This window comes from Pinus tabuliformis, chromosome 3_1, assembly GCF_031772625.1.
Source record: "Pinus tabuliformis cultivar Carrire ecotype Pingquan chromosome 3_1, CPIR1, whole genome shotgun sequence".
Classification (NCBI taxonomy): domain Eukaryota; kingdom Viridiplantae; phylum Streptophyta; class Pinopsida; order Pinales; family Pinaceae; genus Pinus; species Pinus tabuliformis.
Genome location: NC_142301.1, coordinates 638,242,588 through 638,249,393, shown reverse-complemented (window position 1 = coordinate 638,249,393; position 6,806 = coordinate 638,242,588).

The following is a 6,806-nucleotide window of genomic DNA, read 5'->3' as shown; positions in this document are numbered from 1 at the left end:
TTCAAAATTTGAGGCCTTTATCAACTTACCCCCCCTGCCTCCTTACTGTAATTAAAAATCATGCAAGGAAAGGCTAACTTTCTCCGTCAATTCATTCCTAATTACACTGAACTCGCCAAGGTTTTTACTCGTTTACTTAAGAAGGGGATCCCTTTCATTTGTGATGAAGTTGCCCAAAAATCCTTCGATGCTTTGAAACACACGCTTATCAGTTCTCCTTTACTGCATCCCCCTGATTATCGACATGATTATTTCCTCTACTTGGCTACAACTGATACTATTATTGTTATGGTGTTAGTTGAGGATGACCACAATTGTAATGAGCACGTGGTTTATTGTTTAAGCTGAAATCTTCTCAATATTGAGTCTCGATATTCTCATGTCGAGAAGCTTGCCTTGGCAGCAGTCCATGTTGTCCAAATATTTTGACATTATATCCTTTTACAGAAAACCACAGTGATTTCCGATTACATCCCCATGACCTATATACTGACTCGTCAGTTACTCGGGGGAAAATAATCCAAATAGATCGTTATCCTACAGGAGTTTTATTTGGAGTTTCCTACCACGAAATTAAAGAAATCTCTCGTTTTTGCTAAGTTGATATGTGCCCTTCCGTCTTCAAGCATTTCTACTGATTTTACTAAGCACATTCCCGATGAAACTTTGTTTCTGATCAGCACTCTTGACCCATGGTATGGATATATTATCATTTATCTTCAAACCTAGACTTTCCAATCTAAGTTGTCTCAATCTGACCGATGCCACATCCGACATCAGTCCCAACCCTATCAGACCCTTGGTGATACATTGTATATGGTCGGTGTGGACTCTAGTCTTCGCAGGTGTCTCACCCTAGAAGAGGTTGAACGGGTCTTGAATGATTGCCACTCTGGTGCCTGTGGTGGTCATATGTCAGGCTACACCACCCCCATAAAATCCTCTGCACCAGTTATTTCTTGCCTTCTACCTTTAAGGATTGTATTCTAGCTATTCAAAAATGTTATGAATGCTAGATTTTTAACCGCAAGAAGTGCACCCCACTAGCACCCTTACACCCCATAGTTACCCTTGGCCCATTTGCTAAATGGGGCATTGTTTTCATGACATGTAACCCTCGCTCGGCCAGGGGGCATGGTGATATAATCGTCGTTGTCAACTATTTTACTAAATGGGTCAAGGGGATGCCTACATATAATGTTGACGATATCAATGTCGCTCAGTTCCTCTTTAACCATGTCATAGCACGTTTTGGTCTTCCTCAAGCCATTGTAACTGACCATGGTCACATTTTCGTCAGTACATGATGGCAGAGTTGACTACTTATTTGGGCCTTCATCATCATAGCTCACCTCCTTATTATCCACAAGCTAATGGCAAAGTCGAAGCAATTAATAAATTTTTTATTACTATGCTTCAATGTACCGTTGGGAAGCACAAAAAGGACGGACATTTGATGCTATTCTCAACTCTCTGGGCTTACATAAATTCCTCTAAAATGGCCACTAGATTCACTCCATTCCAACTAGTGTATGGTTTAGAGGAAACTCTTCCAATTGAATTCGAAATCCCTTTGCTCAAATTAGCTATTGAACTCCTTTTGAATACCTCGCCTAAGGAGGAACGAATATTGTATCTTGAGAGACTTGACGAGACTCATCGCATTGCTATGATGGTCATTGAAGCTCAAAAGAAACGTGTCAAAGCTCATTTTGACCAAATTGTTTCTCCACACACTTTTGTTGAAGGCGACTTGGTCCTTCTTTATGATCACGCCAATGATAAATTGGGAGCAGGAAATTTTGAACCCATGTGGCATGGGCCCTACATCATCAAGTGTGTCTTACAAAAAGGTGCCTATGAGCTATGTGATTATTAGGGAAATTCATTGCCACAGCCCTGCAATGGGTTGTATCTAAAGAAGTATTATGCGTGAAATTCATGTAATGACTTTTGTACATTAGTGTGTCAATTCATTAGTGTGCATTTTGAGTTTTTGTGTGTTTTTTTTCTTTGTAGACATCTATTTTTCTACTTACCCTATGTTCATCTTAGTTTTCAGATGTCGTCAAACCATTACGTTGGTTTTGTTGATGGTGCTTGTCATAGCACATAGAACCTGTCTTCCGCAACATGGGTACTCTATGCCCCTAATGGTGAGCTGATTAACTTACAAGGTATATGCCTTGGTCGAACAACTAACAATATTGCTAAATACAGTGCAGTCATTGAACTCTTGTCAGAAGCAGTTGCTCTTGGCATTAGGGATTTAGTTGTCAAGTTGGATTCACAGCTCATTGTGTTACAGTTAAACAATCATTACTCAGTGAGAAATCCACAAATATTGCATATGTATCTACGTGTTATATTACTGGAAAGAAATTTTGATTTCATCACATATCAACATATTCCATATAATTTAAATACATTAACAGATGCATTAAAAAACTTTGTTCTTGATAGGAATTTGTGTCATTTATAAAACTGATCATATTATGGACACGTATGTAGAAAATAAAACATGAATATGTGTATATATATATCACATCTGTTAGAGTTTTTACGTCAAGAGATTAAAAAATAGAGTGTTCTGGAACACTTTGCTTTCAAAGCCTACAAAATGTGTAAAAGAGCTAGAAAGACTATCAGCCTGCATGGTGTTCATGATAGCACAAGACCACTCTGATCACTCATCGTAACAGCCGATGCTATCTCGCAAATACTCCCAATGTGTGTCTCTACTAATGCAGTGTCACCTCATCAACAGTGGCATACTCTCAGACTCCTCGAGTTATCGCCTACAGGTTGCGCTCCATCTCTGCTAAGCAGTCTACCCCTTCTTCATAGTCTGCACCCACTATCTGATGAGAAACTTGCCATGCTATTGGAGACATTCCAGGTGGTCTCTCTGGTCCCACATCTACACATTTATCACAAGTTTAATCTCAGTTTACACTTTTATAAAAAATCATAAAACTTGAAAAAATCCAAAAACAAGTTTTTACCCGCATCAGACCATTATTCTCCTGGTGGCATACGTAGATCTGGATCCCACCTGAAATCCGTACCAGCATAAGCATAGTCATCTACCATGACTAGTTAGCATTCTAGCCAAATGAAAAATGGTGGTGGGTAATGCATATGCTGACCCATTCATCCTTTAGGCATGAGTTGACTCCATCTCACTAGTCTCGGATCTCGGGGGACAGGATTTGGTACCTCTACCCAATGATACTAGAATAAGGGAACTCACTCTAAAAAGAAGGTCACCAGTATCGAACCAAACTCAAATTTCTTTAGGTGTCCATGTTTCCCCTTGGTCAGTCGTCTTTTCATATTTTCTAGAAGGCCTCCACACCAGTTAAATATGGTGGGGGTCAAACAAGCAATAACATAATTGTACTGGGTTTTGGAAGCCTCATGCAAGGCTTGTGTGCGAGATACACGTTCCATTATGAACAAGATTGTTCTCAAGGGAAGGTTGTTGGTGATTGTCGTCGTCTTCACCTTCCCTCCAGTGGTGATTTCAACACCTGGACAATGCCTCTGGGTTAGAGTTCTCGTACTCTCACCCCTTGGGCGAGATCCAAAGAGTTGGATTGCTCCTCCTCTTTGAGATAATCCTGTGATGAAGTAGATATCCACCTCCTCAAGTTCTAGTTCCTAAGATTTTATGATGAATATATCTCGATCTACATCCCAAAGACTGATCAAATAGGGCAAAAATTCCATCTGGGCCCTCAACCTTGTGGTCCTGAAAAACTTTAGCAACCCACAGTTCTTTAGAGAATTGGTGCATTCAAGATCCTAAGCATCTTGATGGTCTTCGACCTCATGGTGTTAGGTCCCTATAATACTAGTGATTCCCCCATTACTATTTTCATTGTAGCCCTTATTGTTATTATTGTGCCCCTATTGTCCCCATATTGTTATTAGTGTGCCCCATAGAAATCCACTATTGTTATTGTTGTGCCCTTATGTTATTACTGTTATGTCGGCTTGATTATATTGTGACCCCTTAGACTCCTATATATAGAAGGGAGGTTTAGTCATTTGTATCATCCAAGAATTGTTCATTTGTGTAATGTAAAGGAGGTTTCCCCCTCAAATAGGCTGAATTCTAAGGCGTTGATCTATCTTTTCTATATTTTGTGAGTTGGTTTCATAACATTTGGTATTAGAGCTTTGGATTCTAGGGTTTCACTACTCGAGACAGGCCATCATGGAATTTTCGCTATAACTTTTTTTCTGCAACATTTCAGAAGCTAAAAGAGACACCCATTTGAGCTGAAATCATTTTGGACTTCGGGTCAAAATTTTAGAGCTTGTCTCGCTATATTTTCGGAGATATGATCTGAGGAAGTTAGTGTTTTTGCAGACTCCCGAATTACATACCAAACAGGTGACCTGGGGAAAATCGTAATAAATTTTGTTGTGAGCATAAAATTTAAATTTCGTAAGAAGTTTCAAAAATAGGACGGCCTTTTGTTTTCGGTATATCAGTTATAGGTACTAAGTTAAAACAGTGACACGTGGAACTTCATACAAGTTCGCTTTACTGAACTATTCTATAATCAGGTCACTGTCGGAGATTTGGCATAACTCTTCCTTGGAGAATCCAATCTTGATCAAACTTGTGGGGTTAGAAAGAAGACTCAAAGGAATACTGTAGGACATGATTTCAGACTTTCAAGATTTGTAGTTACAGAGATACAACAAATTCAATATCGAGCTCTTACAAAGTGAAAAAAAGGTGTGTAGTTTTTTTAAAATTTTGCATAAGATTGGTTTGAAAAATTAGTTTGAAGGAATTTAAAGGGAATAGTGAAGAATTATTAGCATTAATTGATGCCCTGAAGAAAGAAAATGGAAACACCTATTAAGCAACCTGAAACCTCTAACATGACTCGTGAAGAAGAGGAAGAAATGCAACATGATATATCAAAATTACAAGACCAAGTACAACAAATTTCACTCTCACAAAAGGTAACTGAAGCCAAGATGAATGGTGTGGAAGCTAATATGAATGGCGTGCAAGTTAATATGAATGGTGTGCAATCTATGATGGATGTCATGGAAGCTAAGATGAATGGCATGGATGCTAAGATGAATGGCATGGACGCTAAGATGGAAGAATTGAAGATAAATTTAAATAAGTTGCTACAAGAAATGGTTACTAATTGTGAAAGGGTAGTAAAGAAAACTCATGATGAGAACTAAATAAATGTTAATCATTATGTCATAGACTCTAATGTTGGATTGAAGACCCACCATGTTCCAAAAATCGATATGAAGAAGTTTGATGGCAAGAATCCTAGAACATGGATACTACAGATGGAGCAATTTTTCGATCTCCATAATGTGCAAAACACACAAAAGGTACATATTGCAACTTTATATTTGGAACCAAATCAGTTTCTATGGTATCAATGGCTTTTCTCTCATAAACAAATTGTCACTTCGAAAATTTTTATGGAATAAATGATAGCACATTATGAGGATACAAAAAGCAACACCTTTTCTAGCCAATTGATAAATCTCAAACAAAAGGTTTCAATGATGGAGCACATTGAGGACTTCCAAAAATTGAACATAAGGGTAAAAGATATTCCAGAGGAGCATAGGATTGATGTGTTCATGGGGACTTTAGAGGATAATATCCAACATGAGGTTCACCTTTGGGAACCTGATTCATTAGAGAAGGCATTCAGGTTACCAAGACAAATGGAAAGAAAAATTATGGCAACCAGGAAGTCTATCACTCACAACTATATAGATGGAAGTGTTGTTGCCCCTAGCCTTCCACAACTTACAAGGTTGACACCACAAAAATTGGAAGAAAAAATAGCAAAAGGGCTTTGTTACAGTTGTGATAGAAAATACACTAACGGTCATAAGTGTGCTGAGAAGAAATTATTCTACATAGATTGTGAAGAGGAGGAAGAAAAGGAACAAGTAATGTCAAAAGAAGAGGATATACTCCAGGAACAAACCCTAGATAAAGAAGAAATGATTCCAACCATATCTTGTAATACATTGGTTGGAATTACCACTCCTCAAACTATCAAGATAGAAGGACATATCAAGAAGAAAAAGATAATAGTGTTGATTGATTCGGGAAGTACCCATAATTTTATTCATTGTAAGATAGCCAAGGAATTGAATTGCTTCCTATATCCAGCACTAGAGTGTCAAGTGATGGTTGCAAGTGGAGGAACCATAAATTGCTCTCGAAAGTGCCATAATATCAAGCTATACATGGGATAATATGTATTGAATAGCCCAATGATTTCCATTCCAATGAGTGGTGCTAATGTTGTACTAGGAGTCCAATGCCTACAATCCTTGGGTACAATAGCTTTTAATTTTCAAGAACTTTTCATGAAATCTTGTGTGGAAGGAAAGGAATTCGAATTCAGGGGTATTGCAGGGAAACAAATAAAGATAATCAACTCTAACGGTATGAAAAACCTTCTAAAAAAGGAACAACAAGGCGTAATTGCACAATTATGTTCGCCAGAGGTTCCCACATCGAAATCATCTATTTCCCCATATCTCCAAAAAGCCTTGGACAATCATTCCAAGGTATTTGAGACTCCCAAAGATCTCCCACCTATTCGTGATCATGATCAGGCTATTAATTTGATTCCAGGAAGTGTTCCTCCAAACATCAGGTCGTACATATATCCCTATGCCCAAAAGAGTGAAATTGAACATATGGTTGTAGAAATGCTAGAGGCTAGTATAATTCAGCCTATTCAAAGTTCTTTCTCTGCTTGATGCGGGAGCATTCAACCCAAAGGAAA